General features: G+C 36.8%; 1 protein-coding gene across 13 annotated transcripts in view; it reads left to right on the top strand.

Moving 5' to 3' along the window:
• The first annotated feature begins 566 nt into the window (after positions 1-566).
• The window catches only part of plxnb2.S (plexin B2 S homeolog), a 106984-nt gene continuing 87084 nt past the window's right edge, over positions 567-20466 (top strand). For 10 of the 13 annotated variants that reach the window (XM_018255835.2, XM_018255830.2, XM_018255834.2 and 7 more), the window contains exon 1: positions 727-1446. The gene's annotated coding sequence lies outside the window, so the exon portion shown is untranslated. Of the gene's footprint in view, positions 678-726; positions 1447-20466 lie in introns of those variants that run through there. The other 3 variants (XM_041588522.1, XM_041588521.1, XM_041588524.1) reach the window with 2 other exon arrangements.

Raw genomic sequence — 20466 nt, 5'->3', positions numbered from 1 at the left:
TTATTTGAGGTTCAACAAAGGGATCAGCTTTTCTATCATTTCTGCAATAATCTTTTTTTTTTCCCTTGCAGGTTTACGTTTAATTCTCCTACCCCAACAAAATCCCATTTGTAAAGTCCAAACAAGTGTGGGGAGTATTAGTCATTATTATTATATAATACACAAAAGCTATGAATATCTTGTAAATTATATCCTTATAAACGGTGAGTAGTGATGTCATCAGTTATAAACGGTGAGTAGTGATGTAATTTCTGTCACATGACTCACTAAAATTTGTGTATTATAATTAATAAAGTACCCCCAGTTGTAAAATATGAGGGTATTATAAGTTACCTCGGAGTTCCATGACCTGTATAAAAACACTCGGCCTTCGGCCTTGTGTTTTTATATGGTCATGAAACTCCTCGGTACTTTATTCACTATTTATTTTTGTAGCAACAGACACACAGGGCTGTACACAGATTATACATTATTCACATCAGTCCCTGTGGAGTTACAAACTCAGGCCCCAATCACATATTGTGGTAAATGTTGTCAGCGTTAACCGTGAGTGTGGGAGGAAACCCTCACAGACAAGGGGGGGGGAGAAATAAAATCTTTGCAGACAGTTCACTGACTGGAATTGATCCGCGGATGCAAATCACTCCGCCATGCCCTGTTGCAATTGTAAAACGAAGGTATATTACCCTTTTAAGCTTTCATACAGTGGTTTTGTGGGGTGTAGTAAGGACTTATACTTAAATTGTTACTGTGATTCTGTGACTTCTCATGATAGTATTTTGTAGCCCACCGCGATATGAGCGTTTACAGGTAGCGCGTACCCGCAATTGCCACAGACTGAGGTACTAATCACGCTTTGTTTTGGAACTACATATTAAGCCAGGGCTTTTTAGGGCATGCTGGGCACTGTAGTGCGTGGGAAATGAAGCTTCGGCGAGTGAGTGGCAGCGCCAGTTCAGGTCCATAGAGAGGCTGCCTGTATTTGGAATAGACTATTGTACCTATTGACAAAGAAAGCCTGATGGAATTCCTTCAAAGGCAATCAATGATAGCCCGTGGCTATTGCCTGGTGGCCAGAGAAATTCCTTTACACCCCTCCTAATCCAGTGCCTCTATCACCCCCTCCCATTCCTTCAGTGCTCCCAGTCTGAAATCCGATCCTCCTCAGCCGGCTCAGAGGGGAGGACTCTCTCCCTGTTATTCTGCCTCTTTTTTTCCCTGCTTCCTGTTTCTGGTATTGTGCTGGGAGCGGATGTGCGCAGCGCCCACAGGTGTGTCTCTTCTCGGCGCTCAGTACTAGGGGAGTCGGCTGGGGAAGGCAGTGCGCGCTTGATATGGGCACGGTGAGGGCAGAGGGGTCCGGGCGCGGAGCGGCACTTCATTTCTCTGTGCGTCTCCATTGAGTCTGGGAAAGCCGCGGGGAGCAGAGCCAAGCTGGAGACTTCGGTGAGTTGCTCCCAAATGCCGCTCTTGTTTTTAGTCTATCTTGTCATAGCACCTGTTGGCCGGAGAGTCGGGCAGCGCTGTGTGTAGGACATTCCCCACTCAGTCACCTTCCTTCCAGCTCATCTCTGCTGAGTTTTAGTGCTGCCTGTCATTTGGAATGGGAATTGGTCTTCCCAAAGTGACCTCTTTTATTCTCAAATGGGAACTATTGGCCACCTTTGAACTTGGGGAGGAGGTAAGAGCCGCCCTTCCCTTTGGGATTGTCTGTGAGACTAGTGGGTGCCCGAGACGGATCCCTGACTAGTCGCTCCTTTCCCACGGCGACACCCTCGCACCACCTGCCTTGGGAGTTAACCTGATTCATAAAGTCTATTTCAGGAATGTGCTGACACGTCTGCTTTGTTTCAAATAATAGCAAAGTCAATGTACAATTGTTTGCTCTTTAGATTATGAGTATTTGCATTCAGGCTTGTTCATACTGGATATTGCTTGGCTGCTATTGTTTGTACAGAATAGGATTGTATGGAAGAAATTGCAGACTATTTCATATAACACCTATTTGGCTGCAGACATGAGATGCATGCGATTTGGCAGCTTGTGCAGGACTAACGACTTCACTGGGTGTTATTTATTTTAATCACTTATTTCCTGTATGTGTATATATAGTGAATAAAGTACCCCCTCTTGTAAAATATAAGGATATTATAAGTTAACAAAGGCCGAGTGTTTTTATACAGGTCATGGAACTCCGAGGTAACTTCTAATATCCTCATATTTTACAACTGGGGGTACTTTATTTATTATAATACACAAGTTTCAGTGAGTCATGTGACAGAAATGACATCAGAACTCACCGTTTATAACTGATGACATCAGAACTCACCGTTTATAAGGATATAATTTACAAGATATTCATGGCTTTTGTGTATTTTTTTTATTTATATATATATATATATATATATATATATATATATATATATATATATATATATATATATATATATATATATACATATATACACACACTTTACCAACAAAACCGTACTCCAAGGACTTTGTTAGGTGAAAAAATCAAGTGTAAAATGTATCGACGTTTCAGCTCCATTACTCGGGCTGTCTAACAAAGTCCTTGGAGTGCGATTTTGTTGGTAAAGTATGAATTGTTAAATTTGACCAGCACCCAGGCTATTGCAATTTTGAGTTGCGAGTGCACCAGAAAGGACTTGACTTTAATATACAAGTCCTGTAGGGCCGGACACTGCCAAAATATTTTGCCTCAGGTGCAAGGTAAACTGTTTACATACTGCAAAAAAGACCAGCAACAATAGGGGGCACATTTACTAAGGGTCGAATATCGAGGGTTAATTAACCCTCGATATTCGACCATCAAAGTAAAAAACGTTGAATATCGAAGTCGAAGGATTTACCGCAAATACTTTGATCGAACGATTCAAAGGATTTTAATCCATCGATCTAAGGATTTTCCTTCGATCAAAAAAAGCTTAGAAATCTTACGGGGAAGGTCCCCATAGGCTAACATTGATGCTCGGTAGGTTTAAAGTGGCGAAGTAGGCAGTCAAAGTTTTTTTTAAAGAGACAGTACTTCGACTATTGAATGGTCGAATAGTCAAACGATTTTTAGTTCGAGTCGAAGTGCCGAAAAAAAACTTCGAAATTTAAAGTTTTTACTTCGAATCCTTCACTAGAGCTAAGTAAATGTGCCCCTATGTGTATTTAAAATGCATGAACAGCCAACGTGATGTTTCGGTCCCCACTGGAGAAAGGTCCGAAACGTCATGTTGGCTGTTCATGCAGTTCAAATACACTTAAATTTTTTTTTTCAGTAAATCATCTTGGTGTTTCAGGTCTTTTTTGCAGTATATCTATCTATCTATCATCTATCTATCTTGGGGTCCCATTGTAGCCCTGCTAGCTGTAGCTTGCTCTTGTTGCTGTCATTGCACTGAGCATTCTAAGGGCTGGCAGAAGCTAACTAGTAATCCTTTAGTCCAATATCCTGGAAAGGTTGGGTACTGATCACTTGATCCACTGCTAATCACATGACTGCAGATGTTCCGTGCTGTCTAATGGTTCTTCTAACATAACATTATTCATGATGTGTAGAAGTTTAGCTTGGTTTATTCTGGTTTTTTTTTTTGTCTTGTAACTTCTGTTTTTGTTTCTGTGAAACTTGTGGCAGCTTGTTGGTTTCAAGCAAATTCAGTTAAATGTAAATATTTGTTTGTTTCTTGGAAGTGGGTAGTGTCAATTGCTGTGCTGTCTTCTATTCCGTAAAAGTCCAAGCAAACTTAAGTGCATAGGGAGCTGAAACATATATTCTAGGTCATTTCTAGGCCTTTGTTGCTCTGTACTTGCCTTTGGATGTTCTGTTCATGTAGTGTCTGTGTTTCTCACTAAACAAATATTCTGACCTAGCACTGAGGGGTGCACAATGATATATAACCTATTTTGGGACTATCTGATAAATAACTGCCCACTGAAATGAAGTTAGGCACATAGTTGTCCATGTAGTTAACTACACCATAAAAATTTAATAGAATCCTTTTGGTAATTGTGTGTTCAGCTTAGCAACAGGAAACTTGCAGTTGCTTCTTTTGAGCATTAGTAGCCTATGATATTCAATGTAGACAACTGTATAATATGCAGTGTAGCTATTAATTTTTTAGAACAAGGTTTAAAATGTATTGTTTGCAGACTTTGTAGGAAACAGGAAAGTGAGCTGTCACTGGTTGATATGAATAGGCCTTATGGCAGCATTAGCAAGGGAAAGTAAACATTCTAAAGACACTGTTTTCTTTTAGTTTCACTTTGGGGCTGTGTGTAAGAGCAGTAGTTGATTATTAAATGTTGACTGAAAACTGTTTTCAGAAGTCCAGCATCAAACCATAAATGCAGGGGCAATCAAAGAACACCATAAATGAAGTCTTCAGTGCAGTCCCATTTTGTACTTAACTATTTATTTATAGAGCAGAAACATAAACCATATTACCTAGTGGTAATTTTGTTTTTCTGCCCCATCTATGCACAAAATGCATGAAAATGGACAGCTTTTATTTCGCCCTTATTTTTTTCCTACATCATATTGGTAGTTATGTTGTAATTATTTGCAAAATTATCTTTATCTGCTTAATTGATTCTTAAGTTCTTGTATGCAGACTGCCTAACTTGTTGGTATTTTATAAATGTTTTATAAAATATGGGTTAACAGAATAACTGCTTGCAGTGGTCTACTCACAAAGTCCAAACAGCACCTCTGATGCACATATTTTGGGTCATTTATCAACACTGGGCAAATTTGCCCATGGAAGGTAACCCATTGCAACCAATCAAATTGCTTCATTCATTGTTCTACTTGCAGCTGGCTTTAAGCTAATTACTGATTGGTTGCTATAGGTAACTGCCCATGGGCAAATTTGCCCAGTGTTGATAAATGAGCCTGACTATTACCTAGTGCACATCTTTGTTGCCCAACACTACAGTTCCCTATATTTTGTTCAAGTGATGGCACAAGCATTTTTAAAATACCTTTTATTGTAGTTTTAGGTCATCACATAGAAGCCACTTCTGTATCAAATCTATAAATTAATATTCACCCTATGCATAGCTTATTCCATGAAATCAACAAACTTTTAAAGGGGAACTTCATCCAATTTTCATCCATTTTTTTATAGTTGCATTGCTTGTTATTTTCAACACACTGTTCTGGTTCTGATTTTTAAACAATGTAGCAGAAGCAGAGTGATTAACAGACCTGTAGCAAGAAAGACATTGTGTAGTCTGGGGTCTTGGATGAGTTCTGCTTTTTTGTTTCAATAGTCAGAAGTGCCAAAGCAAAACCTCTTTAATAAATAAGTTTCAGAATAGTATTTTTTTTTTTATAATAAATTTGCTGCACAAGAGTTATTATTTTATTTTTTTACTTTGGTAGTTGGTTGTATCAGGTTAAAATAGTAAGGTTGAGTGAGCATTTGACAAATTTGAAATGTACAGTCCTGCTGAAGTCATTTTTGGTGTGTGCAGTGGTGCTGCTTTTCTCTCTACCTGCCTATTTCTCAATAGGCCTTTGCTCCCTCCATTTAACTCTTTGTGACAGAGCTTAACTTCTATAATGTTACATAATTCGTGTGATTTATAGAGTTTCATTTTGAGGTGAATGGATTCCAATAAAGTAATTTTAATTGATTTCATGATTTTCTTTTCCTCTTTGCAAAGTTTATTTTGACTGTTAGTAGTGTGGGTAGTACCAGGTGTCTGCTTTTTTTTCCTGCAAACTAGCATCATTGTTTGCAGGCTGCTGTGGTTGATGGAACTGTTTAAAATCTCAATCTATAGTAAAACAATAGTTATTAAAAAAATAAATAAAGGGCAAGTAAACTTAAAAATTTGCAGAGACAAAATTCTAAACAACTTTCCAGTTGTTAATCGTTTCTAAAAGTGGCAAACTTTGATGGTTGTTCGCTATGCAAATATTGTTTGTTTGTTTTAGACAGTACGCTAGAAATAAGCACTTTTTCAGTTGCTTTTGATTTTAGCTTATTATAACTGTTTTCCTAATATTACAACTTTACACTACCTCATGTCTCCCAGCTGTGTTGGGGGGGGGGGTTTGGAGCTGTCACCGACTCTGTAAACTATGCTGATTTAATACATTAGCTATTATTACTAAAAAGGGTGATGGTATGTGGGACATTTTGTCACTCTGGTGGTAGAGTGGCCATAACACTTATTCATAAAACATATTCTGCAGCAACCAGCACATTTAAAGCAATTTAAATGTAATAATTTTACGCAGTTTATTACACAGCAAATCCTGGTGATGTGTGGTGTATTATCCTGCCATTTTTTACACTACATAATAAATATGCACCCTTGACTGCTAGAGAGTATGGTAAAAATTAGAAAAACTTAATGAACGGGGTATTAGTGATGTGCGGGTTGAGAAAAACTCGGCCTGCACCCGACATTAAACCACTGCGCCCCTGCCCACACCCGACCCTAACCTGGCGTTCTCCCCTCTTTATATACCCATGCCCGCCCCGGTGTAACATATCAAAATGGGCGGGACGTACTGCAGAAGTAGCCCCGAACCCACCAGACCCACGGGCTTCGTGCTATCCCGCACATCATTACTGTGCATATATGGTTAGCTTTATGCTGGTAATTCTTAGGGCCTTTTCAATTGCCCTTTTTAATGTTTTTTTTTTTTTTACATTTACCTGTAAAAAAGATTTTTTTTTTCTCCCTGTTTGTGTATCAGAGTATAACAGCATAAATTAGCTCCCTGACAATTTTGTCCCTGTATTGCTATTACAATTTATACATTAGTTCAGTGATCCCCCAACCAGTAGCTTGCGAGCAACACGTTGCTCTCCAACCCCTCTCCAGGTCCTCAAAGTAGGTGCATATTTTTGAATTCCGAGCGTGTAAGCAAGTTTTAATTGCATAAAAACGAAGTATAGTGCTAGGTAAAGCCTCTTGTAGGCAGCCAGTCCACATAGGGGCTACCAAATAGCCAATCACAGCCCTTATTTGGCACCCCGAGCTACTTTTTCATGCTTGTGTTGCTCCTAAACTCTTTTTTACATTTGAATGTGGCTCACGGGTAAAACATTTGGGAACCCTTGCCTTAGTTGGTAGCATTTTTCTTATCTGAGAAATACTAATGTATCAAATTGTAACACTTTAGCAGCTGTGCTTACTGACCTGATTACTTGAGCACACCAGTGGAGCAACACAAAAATTACAGTAGATCCTCCTTTTAAGTTTTCACAAGTTATTTGCAATCCAGCCCATATATGTTTTGTTTGTTTTTATGTTAATTTTTAGCATCCTTGTAAAACCCAAGTGGAGCTCTACTGTATTTTAGTTCTGAAAAGCAACAAAAGGTTAATTTATTTGGGGAGAAAAAATGTAAGGTGCCCCTTCCAGCGGTAATTGCTTATCTGATAACCAGTGGGAAAGCAGCGTGTACCCGGCGCTACAAAAAGCACACGTATAGTTATAGCAAATTGTCTATAATTGACAGGTAAGTGATTATAATTACTGTGGGGTACCTAACATATTTGCAGTCCCCAGTGATTTAACCTTTTTTTCTCCTTTTAAAAGCCATATTTTAGAAAAATGGTAAAAAATAGGATGCAAGTTTTGTTGACTGCTGTTTTAATACAATAATTGGTGCAAGTATTAGTGTTATTGTTTCAAACTATTTAGCATTGTTTAGGAATTCATTTTAAGTGATGGTTAATGCCTGATTTACTTGGTATTATGCACCCTCCAGTGAACAGTGAATCAAATTGCTTTTTCCCCCAGGCCAGAGTTTTGTTTTTTGGATTTTAAAGAAAAACTAGATATTAAAAAAAAAAAAAAAAAAAAAAAAAAAAGTTATTGGAACTGCTCAATCATGTTAACTTTTATCATTTTCCACATCCCATTGCCCATATAGGTTTTAGCTGGCAAGATTTTTTCAGTTGATAAATCTCAAACGTTTGCATTGCCAATAATCTGAAAGTGATTTTTTGCTACAAATTTCTCTAACCATGGTTAAATTGGTGATCGTGAATTTTGATAAATATGGCTCAACTTGATTGCAGGTTCAGCAGTTGCAGTTGTAGACACTAGGGTCATAGCTAGTTTTTTGGGCCCATCCCTGTTGTCCAAAATGTTGGGCTTCCTTAGATCATAATAAATGGATACATGAAAACATTGCAAATAAACCATATATCTGCTATTCTGTGTATAGATGTTCATTCTATAATTTTACTATAACCGAGCCCTTGAAAGGGGGCAGCCACATAGTTTATGCTCAATAACTGGTATCTGCTTGAATCGATCTTACGTGCTATACAGACCAGTAATTACCTGTGTTTGATGCCAGGTTAATGTAGTCAAGGTGCCTAGTGTCTCTATAATAATAGCGTTTAGTCTTTCTTTTCTGATCAATATCTTTGTACTATGGATATTGGTCAGTTTGTCAATTCAGCAGATTTGATCATTTTGGTTGGGCAGGCTTAATGAAGTATTAATATTGGTTGGTCTGTTTTAAATTGTCTTACACATTAAATTGTACTTTTGGTTCTACCCTCAATTACTAGATTTTACTCTTTAAATTAATGGTATGAACATTTCACAATTTTTGTTGTCAGAGTATTCTTTGTATGTGTGTGTTCAGCATATGTGCAGGCTATTTAACATAGACTGCACATCTAAACCATGACTCGAAACACCTGTTAGAAGATTTGTATTTGTCGGTTTTTCATCTTCAATTCTGAAACAATAAGTTCTGTAAATATATAGAATTTGTTGTTTTTTTAAATATATTTTTTGTTGTGTTTTAAAGGGTTGGTTCACCTTTAAAGTAATTTTTTAATAGGTTATATAACGACCCATTCTAAGCAACTTTTCAATTGGTTTTCATTATTTTTTATAGTTTTATAGTTCTTTGTCTTTTTCTTCTGATTCTTTGCAGCTTTCAAATGGGCGTCGCTGTCCCCTTCTAAAAAAAACAAATGCTCTGTAAGGCTACAAATGTATAGTTATTGTTACTTTTTATTACTGATCCTTCTATTCAGATTCTCTCGTATTCATATTCCAGTCTCTTATTCAAATCAATGCATGGTTGCTAGGGTAATTTGGGCCCTAGTTACCAGATTGCTTAAAATGCAAATTAAAGAGCTGCTGAATAAAAAGCTAAATAACTCAAAAACCACAAATAATAAAAAAGGAAAACCAATTGCAAATTATCTCAGAATATCACTCTCTACGTCATACGAAAAGTTATTTCAAAGGTGAACCATCCCTTTGAACAGTTTATTTGGTATTCTTAATTAAAGGTCATCATTATCAGCAACTTTAAATAGATTAGAGGTTGTTTAGCATATGTCTTTAAAAGCAAATTAAGTGGTTAATAGCATTAAAGCGGCAGTTGTTTTAAGCCTGTCAGTCTTAATATGGCCTAAATAATCCACACAAGCTGCAGTGTACTCAAAGGAACTACACCATTCACCTAATTGTATGATAACATACTTTGGTAAACTATTACATCTGTCTATCTTGGCACAAATTGCAAATATGTGTTCATTATCAAACCAAGGCAAGGGTTACTACAAATTATAAAAAAAAAATATAAAAAAGTTTGGTCAGGGACATGTTCTGATTTTCTGTGACCTGCAGTTTTTAAAAGGCATAGTCCCTGGTGCTGTTTACTGTACACATAGTACTCTCAGTCTCTGTCTTGGTGTCCTCATGCGTAGTACATTTATGAATATGGTACATGTCCTTAATGTAATATGATGGCAATGTGAGCCAGAAACCTTTTGCATCTAATTACAAATGTGGTTCACTAAGAGGATAACAGAGCTGACCTAAAGTGAAACAAATACAATAAAGAAAAGATTACCATTGATTTAAAGGTGGTACTTGATGTTATAATTTAAGTATGTTGTTTGCTGTGCTGGCTTCAGATACAATTAGAAATAGTGATTTAAGGGGAAAGTAGTAGAGATATAGTCCTGCTCCCTTCTGCAAACATTTTATAGCAATTGTATGGCTGCTAGAAGTTTTTATCAGAAGGCAGCAAGTGTTTGACACAACAGTAACCCTAGGACATGCTGGTGGGCGCAAGAATTGAATGAAGCTGTCAGAAAGGCAGTGTAAAAGAGACAGCTTAGGCATGGAAGTAGACCGGAATCCTTAAAAGTGTTCTGGCAAACTATTCTTAACGTGAGAAATGGAATTCAGGACCTTATTCAAGATTGGGTGAGGAAGCCATGGTCAGCCCTGAGGATAATATTGAGCACACCTGTCCTGTCAGTGAGGTCTATCACTTCAATTAACTGTCTGCTGTGGGCAGTGATGCAAAATTCTGTGATTCTGGATAGTCTTGAAGTTAACCTTCTGCTTCTTCAAATCAAGAGTAGTCTGGTACAGTGGTTCTGGCATCTTTTTAGAATGTTCCTTTTTGTGAGGAGGAGACCCCTAGAAGGAGTTCATTCTGTTTTCGAGGACTTCCTTCAACCCTTAAACACAAAAAATAATAAAACAAACTGGCATCCCCAGAATAAATCGTGTCCGTATTACTTTAAAGACAGTTTTTCAAATGCAGTACTTTTTAAATGTAATGGCAAACCTGTTTTAAATGACTAGTAATTTATATCATGAGGGCTGAATACACCCAGCAGTCATATTGGCATACGTTATTTCAGCATTCCTATCACAGTACCTTTTTGACATCAATATCCTGAATGTTTGTCCTCTAATCCTAAATTAAAAAGTTAAATTTGAAAGTTATAAAGCAAGGGGGAAATGTAATAAAATTTACAAAGAGAACAAATTGGCACACAAATAATAAAAATTTTCATGTCGCAATGTAATATTCTTCATTAGGCTTTTATTACATTGCAAAACTTAATTGCGCATTGCACACTTTTAAGACCTGCTTGACGATGGTGTAAACTTTTGGAGAAAATGTAACAACATTTTCAGTAAGAAGTTTTATTGCATACACTGCGCACTGTCGCAAACCATAAAATACGCAATTGCTATCCCACTGTTGCGTGAAGGGCAAACATTTTTTATTGCATTGCTAACATTTTTTCCATTAGCGACCTATATTATATTCCTCCATATAATTTTTAAAAAGCAAACTTTTAAAGTTAAAGCATATCTATCAAACTTTTATTTATGCATTAACATTGACATTTAATTAAAGTGAATTTTAATAAAAATAGCCTTCCATCCCCAACAGCAGTGCTGATGTGGCCCTTGCAGCAACCCTCTGACAGATGCCACAGTAAATTATTTCTTTACCAAAATTGACCAAGTCAAATTCTCTGCCTTTGGTGCTGTAGCTGCAGGAGACACATTTCCTGCTGAGTGCACCAGTCTGGCACTAGCAAAAACACTTATATTTTTTGACAGGCATAGTGATCACCTCTGCCACTAGTAGTGTAAATGATAGTTTTTCTGTGACCTCACTAAAAATTTTCCTACAGGAACTCAATAGGGTTGATCATGGATTTGTTGTAGATCAGAGACAGGAAAACTTTGATACTACAAATTACCTAATTGCAACTGCCTTTAAATGGCTTGTGTGGTGTGTAAATGATGGGTGCTGTAGTTTTGCTTTTTGTATAGAACAAGGGTCGCCAAATATTTAAACGTGTGAGCAACAAGTTCCTGGGGATGCCAAATTAGTGCTGTGATTTGCTATTTGGTAAACCCTATGTGAAAGGGGTTGTTAACGTTTCAAACACTTTCCAGTTCAGTTGTTTTCAGATTGTTTACCATAAACAAAGCCTTTTTTCAATTGCTTTCCATCTTTTATTTTTTACCGTTTTCCCAAAATGTAAGTTTAAAGTTGAATGTTCCTGTCTCTTGTGTTTCAGTCTGGCAGCTCAGTGATCCAGGAGCAGATTCTGAACAGTTACAATTTGCTACATTTAGTTGATACCATTAGTTGATACATTTCTTATCAGTATCTTTGAAATATTAGCAACTATTGTATGTATTTTAACAACTTCCTTTAATGAAACTCAGGGATTCTGCTCAGCAGGGCTAAAGATAACAAATGTAAATCAATTTAGAACAGTTTGGGCAGAGACACACGCTGCTATTTCGGGAGATTAGTCACCGAGCAACAAATCGCTTCTTCGGGCAACTAATCTCCCCGAACAACCTTGGAATGCTTCGTTTTACGAAGTCGCCCGAAGTTGCCTCACAAGGAAACTTAAGGTGACATTTGGAAAGCCGAAGTGATCCAAGTGCCATCCGGCCGGTGATTTATCGTGAGTCATGCTGACCCCGTACATGCATGCATGTACAACAGTACCAGTTACCATACTTATAGTGTAGTAACTTTTTTGAGAGAGTTGTGATTCAACACCTTCACCCACTTATACAATGCAGGGGACCCCTCCCACCTCAGAGTGAGAGAGAGCAGGAGCTGCACAGCACATGAAAGCAAGGATCTCGGTTGGGAAGTTCGTTTGGACCTATATGTCATTTTTACATGCTGATTATCATTTGAAATGTTTGTGAGTATGAGGTGTATGCTTACAATCTAGAGACACGGCTTTGTGCATTGTATAAGTTGGTGAAGGTGTTGAACTACAACTCTCTCAAAAAAGTTACTACACTATAAGTTTTTCTCTCTGCTACATTTCTAATTTTCCCTAGCTTTTAGCGCTGACCTCTACAGTATATTGACTTTTGGTGAACGATTATTTGGGTCGGATTAAAGGGAAAGCTCCAGAGACTGTAGATATAGCTGCTATTTAGCAATATTTTGGTTTATTTATTTTTCTTCTACTCCAGTCCTGTAGGTAAACACTCTAACATAGATCAAGCATTGGTTATGTCATACAGGATGGTAAACACCTTTATTCACACAACAAACAAAGTAAAGAACAGTTTTTTGTTAAAAATGCCAATGGGAGTATGCTAATAGGTAATATTATTGCACTAATGGTAAAGACATTTTTTTTACAACTTTATATTTACCCATTTATAAGTATTTGTAATGGACGGCCCCTTCATCTTTCTTACTTCTGATATTATTGCAACTGTTCTTTTCATTTATTTGTACTGTGCAACAGTTACTTGTTTACTTGTTTTGTAGAAGAACTAGGCTTTGGGAGTTTCCTGATCAGTCAAATGGGTGAAATGGTAAACTGGATTTACTTAAAGTATTTAAGATATTCTGGGGATTTCCTGGTAGGAATGCTTCAGTGCAGTTCATAAATAGCCAGGCTGTGGTTTGGGCATGTCAAAATCTGACTATACTGACCTGTAGTGACTTGCTTTCATTTTTCATGAACAGTATGTAAATGCTTGACAAGGGATGGGTTTCTAGAAAACAATATATAATGTTTAAAATTGCATTTAAACAGGGATGCACCAAATCCAGGATTCGGTTCGGGATTCAGCCAGGATTCGGCCTTTTTCAGCAGGATTCAGATTCGGCCGAATCCTTCTGTCTGGCTGAACCGAATCCTAATTTGCATATGCAAATTATGGGCAGGGAGGGAAAAAATGTTTTCCCCTTCTCACCCCTAATTTGCACATGCAGATTCGGTTCGGTATTCGGCCGAATCTTTCTTGAAGGATTTGGGGGTTCGGCCAAATCTAAATTGTGGATTCGATGCATCCCTAATTTAAACATAGTATTTGTGTGGTTGATTGGATTGTGTGTAGTCCTAGCTCTTTCCTGATAATATTTCAGTACTTTTTTAAAAAATGTAAAAGTGTCAGTTGTGATTTCTTGGAGCCTAACTGTAAGCGTACATTTGCTAGTTTATCACCAAGAATGTATTACATTCGAGTGAATCCTTATGGTGCATATTGCTGAAGGGGCTCTCCAGGACACAGATCCACTCTGTAGAGTGCTGTTTGCCTGCATACTGCCCAGCCATGCACATTGGTATAAAACCATGATCTGTTTTTCTTGGCCTCATCATGCTCATAAATATGCAATTGCATTGCAAACTAGCAACATGTATTTCTTTATACTTAATAGTATATTAACCAGGTATCTGTTATAACCTACACTAATCTGTAGCAGCATTTGTAGTTGTTCTGTCACCACTGGTTGCTCTTCTAATTATATTAATATGCTTTATCTTAGCAGACGTTTTTGACCCTTTTTCTGTGACTTTTTTTTTATTATTGCATGACCATGTACAGCTGTGTTCAGAATAACAGCAGTCCGACAACACTAACCTGATCACTGTTTTTGTTAGAAAATATGTTTCTACTTGGCAACTCATTTACTAGTATGTGTAGTAGAGTAATAGAAAATCGACAGACCCAACAGTCATGACATGCATGCTGCTGATTCTGTGTAATTGAATCAATCATAATAGCTTGTTCAAAATAATAGCAGTGTGCAGTTCAATTCAGTTTTAATTACAGCCCTTATTTAAGGAAGGATGGCAGCAAATTTTGTGCATGCTGTTATAGTGCATTTCTCTCTGAAAACGGGTCGTTCCAGACATTGTTCAAAATATTTGATTTGATTTGATTGCAGAGGACAAAACATATAAGGAAGTGCAGAAAATTATAGGCTGCTCAGCTGAATTGATCTCAATTGCTTTAAAATGGCAACTAAAACCTGAAAGACGTGGAAGGAAAACTACCATGCGAATTGATAGAAGAATAGCCTAAATGGCAAAGACACTCACTGAAGACGATGAAGCATGGTGTTTCATGCACCACGATATGGGGCTGTTTCTCATACTATGGTGTTTGGCCTATGTATCGCATAACAAGGATCAGTTTCAATATTTAAAATACTTGAAGAGGGCAGGTTGCCTTATGCCAAAGAGTAAATGCCCTTGAAATGGGTGTTTCAACAAGACAACAACTCCAAACACATTAGTAAACCAGCAACATCTTGGTTCCAGACCAACAAGGTGGACATTATGGAGTGGCAGCCAAACATTTTTCAGTATATACAGTGAACGTTTGAGTTGATAAATAAGAATGCAGACACTGCAATTTTTTTGGAACAGTTTAATAATCCCTTTTCTTAACTTTCTTAAAGGAATAACACAAATTTGATGCATTGATTTGCAATATAATGTGCAGTGTTCCCAATGCATTTGTGTGTATGGAAATAAAAGCTATTATAAGGAGTTTGAGCTTTATTCATCTTTTTAAACACACAAATATTATTCTGTACACAACTGGATCTGTTCGTGCATGGTGTCATTTCTGAATTTAAAGCATACTGTGCAGCAAACTGAATTGTACAAACTAAGTTCAAGTAGGAAAATGGATTTCTAAACTACAATTGCAGATTTTAGTTCCTGAACAGGATTCGAATCCCAGTGTTGTTGTTGCTTAGAGATTATTAACTAGTGGAGAGAACATCCAAAAACCCAAAATAAAAAACGGGATTTGTGAATAATTGTATTTAATTTTCAGGATATGGCAAATAGTGTTGTGGTAATAAAAAGCTACCTTGTGTGCAAAATACAGAATAATGTGGTCACTGGACATTTCCCAGCCCGCAGCAGCTGTAATAAATATTCCAAGTAAACCATTTATTCCTGAGACAAGTGATGTGTATTCAATATTGGGTCAACAAACAATGACCAACATTCAGACCTGTGTCGTGCACTCTGCCTACATTGGTGACAGGTCAGAGTAAAGTAGAAAACGTTGGGTTACATGACTTTTTTTGTGTATTGTACCTGCACATTTTTTCATGGGTCTGATACAAAATAATGTTGTGTTATGTTATTCTGCTCAATGAAAGCATGTTTTTTTTACTTCGATCTGGAGTGCTAGCATCAGTTAGAAATGTTATCTGCCTTCCCTGTCTACAGGATTATGACCATGCACCCATACTCCTATAATTACCTTGTGAAGTTTGAGTGTAGGCTATTTAATTAAATCTTTACCATGATCACAAGAAATATGTAATTGTGAAACTGACTCACGATTTCTAGCATTGCAATATTATTATAGTGGATTTCTAGCTACAGGTCTCTGACTGCACCTTCGTAATTAAAGGAATTGTTCAGTGTAGAAATAAAAACTGGGTAAATGGATACTCTGTTCAAAAATGTTTCATATATATTTAGACAATGTAATCTATAAAGGCTGGAGTGACTGGATGTTAAACATAACAGAACACTACTTCCTGCTTTGTAGTTCTCTAGGTTTCCAGTGACTTGAGTGGGTGCGGGAACTGACCTCACCATGGTTTGCTGGGAGACCATGCTGATGGATGGGGTGACGACATGGTGATTGCCGTTAATGTGGGGGAATCATGCCCGCTTTTCCTAATTAGGAAAACTGGGCAGACTGTTCAGATCGGGGCAGTCTTTCTGAAACCCAGACTGTCCAGGTCAAAACCGGATGGGTGGCAACCCTATTTGGGGTCCAAAATATAATGTGCATCATTTCTACCATACTTATTTGTTTATCTTAATTTGTCCTTTAAATTATACAAAGGTCCCTTCTTGTATTGTTGAAAAGAGGCTGACCTAAGTTTAACCTGAAAGTATGGGTAATAAGCAATTTGTTGACTTTCTTGACAAAATCTAAAGGCAGTTACTTTAATTATACTGTTTTTTAAAAAAATTATTTTAAGAGGAAAGGGCCGGTACTAATTCCGTAGCAAAAAAAAGTGCATTGAAGTGAATGGCAATTATTTCTGATGAAATAGGTTTATTTGATATTTAACTTCTCTGTAATTCTGTAAATAAAAGCAGTTTCTTGTCTTCTCTTTGAGGAAGGGAAGCCTATTTTCTGCAACCCAGTATCTGACTAAGAATTCCTGGGTGTTAGGTTGCTGAAATGTGAGCAATACATACACATAAATAGAAAAAGCCATCTTAGTGTGTAATTTGCCCTTTTTCTCCTAAATCATTCCATGCATTTTGCTGATTTGTGTTACATACTCCTACTGTAATTCTGTGAATCTGCTTCCTGTCAGAACTGACTTGCTTTTTATATCTTAATATCTCAGGCATGCTTTTAAAATACATAAAGAATGTTATGTTATCTATGTGACTTGAATGTTCCAATTTTGATCCTGAAGGTGGCTAATAAAGCTGAAAGGTTTGTATTGGAATTTGGAGTTGTGTACTTAATTTTACTGATATTGAATTCTGACCATTGCACTTTAGCTAGCATACTTTTCTTTCTGATTGGGCCTTATAAATAGGTATTCCTGCTCTTAATGTACAAGAATCATACAAGGCAGTGTGCCCTTGGTATAGGGTGGTAACAATACCCATGATGTCATGGACATTTTTTGTACATTCCTGAGAGTATTTGGGGGGTGGAGTTTGCACTGACTATTTGTCATTGGTCTTCTATATTTTAAGTTCCTTGAGTGCACCATTTCTTTATGGATAAGTCCTTTTTTTTTTTTTTTTTTTTGAGGAATTTATTTTATAAATATATATATAGTCAACTTGTAGCAGCCGCACTCAAATCCGGACTTTAGTTGCAAAGTCTTGCATATATGCCCCACTCGGTTTAAAAGGAAGGCTTATGGTGAAAAGCCAGTTATTTGGCAACTGTCTTACAATGTAAAACAAACTACTGGTTATTGTAAACAGGAAGGCTTGCTCATTCATATCATCAGAGAGACTGTATTTTGAGTTTGTGGTTATGAAGTAAATACTGTGCGCTGCCAAGAAAAATCATCTTCTGTAATGATCATGCAGAGTGCATGCTGGAGAGTCCTTTTATCACCACCGGCAGGAGGATGCTTTTTGTTTTCCAGCCTCCTACTTTATTTACTTTTACATGCAAGTTCATAATCAACCACCAAATGTGTCTGGAGTCATATTCTAAAAACAGTACAATTGTCTATTATTGCTGGCAATGTCCCATACAGGTGCTGTATTGTACAATACTTGTGGCTTATAAATTTGTTATTTCCAATTAACATAGCTTTGAACAATTTGTGTAGTAATGACAGTAGACTCCAGATAGGCTCCAGTGTAATGGTCTTTAACTGAAGCTCAGAAACAGGCTCCCCATAAAAGAGAAATAATTGATGTTAAACTTTTGTAAAAGGCACACACAGATTTTTTTTATTAACTACAGTAGTATTGGAACACATTTCAAATGCAATTATTGGACCCTTTTGTAGACTTTTTCCTCATGCTATTGATGTGCAATTTGTTGAGCTCTAATTTGATTTTGTTAAACTGATTCCTATTATATCTGTCTGGTACTGTTGATCCATTGTTCAATATCTATACAACCATATCTACAAATCATTCGGGAGCATTTGAAGCACCTCTTTGTGATCTGTGTTTGTGTCAGCCAGGTGATTGTGTTTGACACATTATATTCTCCTGTAAATGAAACAGCCGACCTTTCTGATGCTCATTGTGTTTGTTCCAAATGCATGAGTTTGCTAGTTAGCTTGCATTATGTGTCCTATTCCTTATGAGCTTGTTTAGATCTGCTTTGCATTTCTAAATTAAATTATGCCATTTTAATTAGGATTTTCTCATCAAAAGATGGGGAAAATTAGACGGCTACTTGGTTCATTTTGAATGTTTGACTTTTAATAATTTCATGGATTTTTTTTTTAAAAAAACAACCAACCCGTATGTTTTAGAAATTTGAACATGGACAGTCTCTTTTCCCCCACTAATGAGTAGAAGCTACATTATACAGTCAATTATCCAACATCCGTTAGAATTTTGTTTCTATACAAGGGGAGAATCATTGCAGTTTGCATTTCTCATCGAAATAACCCATGACTGGATTTGTGTTAAAGGGGGTGGTTCACCTTTAAGCTAACAAATAGTATGTTATAGAATGGCTAATTCTAAGCAACTTTTCAATTAGTCTTCATTTTTTAAATAGTTTTAAAATTTGCCTTCTTCTGAATCTTTACAGTTTTCAAATGGGGGTCACTGTCCCCTTCTAAAAAATAAAAGCTTTGTAAGGCTACACATGTATTTTTATTGCTACCTTATATTACTTCTCGTTTTTTTTCTTTTCTTTTCTGTCCCTGTCCTTTTTCATATTCCAGTCACTTGTACAAATCAATGCATGGTTGCTAGGGTAATTTGGATCCTAGCAGCCAGATTGCTGAAATTGCAAACTGGAGAGCTTTGGAATGCTTCAAGCCTAAATCATATTTTCATATTCTTTTGGTGTATTGCATGTAGACATAATTCACATTATTAAATATGCATTATGTTGACATTTGTTTCTGATGATATACATTGGAAACAATGGCATGATAACTAAACTCTCCAATTGGGATAACTTTAGCCTTTTTACACCCTTTTTCTTTGAGCAACTTCTGTTGAAACTTACTCACAAGTGTCTGAAGCAGTGTAAAATACCTGCAGAAAATCTGGTGTTTCAGCAAATTTGGTTTTACACAGCATAATAAATAGACCCATATATTTTTTTTGCCTTGGAAAGGACAATGGCATTCCCCACTTTGTCAGCAGCCTTAATACACAAGGTATTCCTTGGTACTCTCAGGTACTCTAGTCCCACTTTGTTTCAGTATATAGCACCACACTTTCACAGTGCTATACAAGGTCTAAACACAAACTGGCTACAGTTATTATAAATTAAGCAGTTTGAATGCATGAATAAATGCATAAGTACTAGGAGTTTCAATATACAGTTGCAATTACTCCATAGATCTTATCTAAAAGAATATCATCTCAAAAACCGAAGACAATGAGTTTTTGATTTCTGTGGACTGTAAGCTTATATAAAATATTTAAATTTCAAGCCTTAGTAAAATATTGCAAGTGTTTGCCCCACTAACATGCATAATACCTTTTCTGAATCTTTAGGCATCATAACAAATAACTGAATTGTATTGCCTGTTGATGTAGGATTAGATACAAACTTGTGTGCAGCAGGTTTTATTTCATTGGTAATCCATTGAGTGTGTTTTGAGCCGGAAGAGTCACTGTAGACTAAACATTGTAGGATTCTACACAAAATTACAATACATTATTACATTTAAAAGGTCAGTAGTTTCCATTCAGCTCCCTGTCCCATGTAAACTTCTTACATTTGCAAATTGTTCATTCGCAAACCTTCAAAGTTTATTTGCCCCCTTTGCTGTAAAGTTTAGCTGCTGAGAACCCAGTGGTATAATGTGTCAAAATCATTCAAGGTAACTTTCTGCAAAGCAAAATGTGTGTGCAAGAAAAACTAAAATATGGCAACTCTAGGAAACTGCATATATTTATCTTTAGCCCTGCTGAGCAGAATTCCTGAGTTTTATTAAAGGCAGCTGTTCTAATTGATACAATAGTTGCTAATATTCCACAGATACTGCCGAGAAATGTATCAACTAATTGTATCAACTAAATGTAGCAGTAACTGCTATGCTACTGGATCACTGAGCTGCCAGACTGAGACATTAGAGATAGGAACTTTAAACTTAAATTTTGGGAAAACGGTAAAGAATAAAAGATGGAAACCAATTGAGAAAAGTCTTTGTTTCTGCTGAACAATCTGAAAACAACTGAACTTAAAAGCATTTGGAAG

The sequence above is a fragment of the Xenopus laevis genome, chromosome 3S (genome assembly GCF_017654675.1).
Source record: "Xenopus laevis strain J_2021 chromosome 3S, Xenopus_laevis_v10.1, whole genome shotgun sequence".
In the NCBI taxonomy this organism is placed as follows: domain Eukaryota; kingdom Metazoa; phylum Chordata; class Amphibia; order Anura; family Pipidae; genus Xenopus; species Xenopus laevis.
Note: the sequence above shows the minus strand (reverse complement) of the source record. Positions and strands in the feature narration are given on the sequence as shown.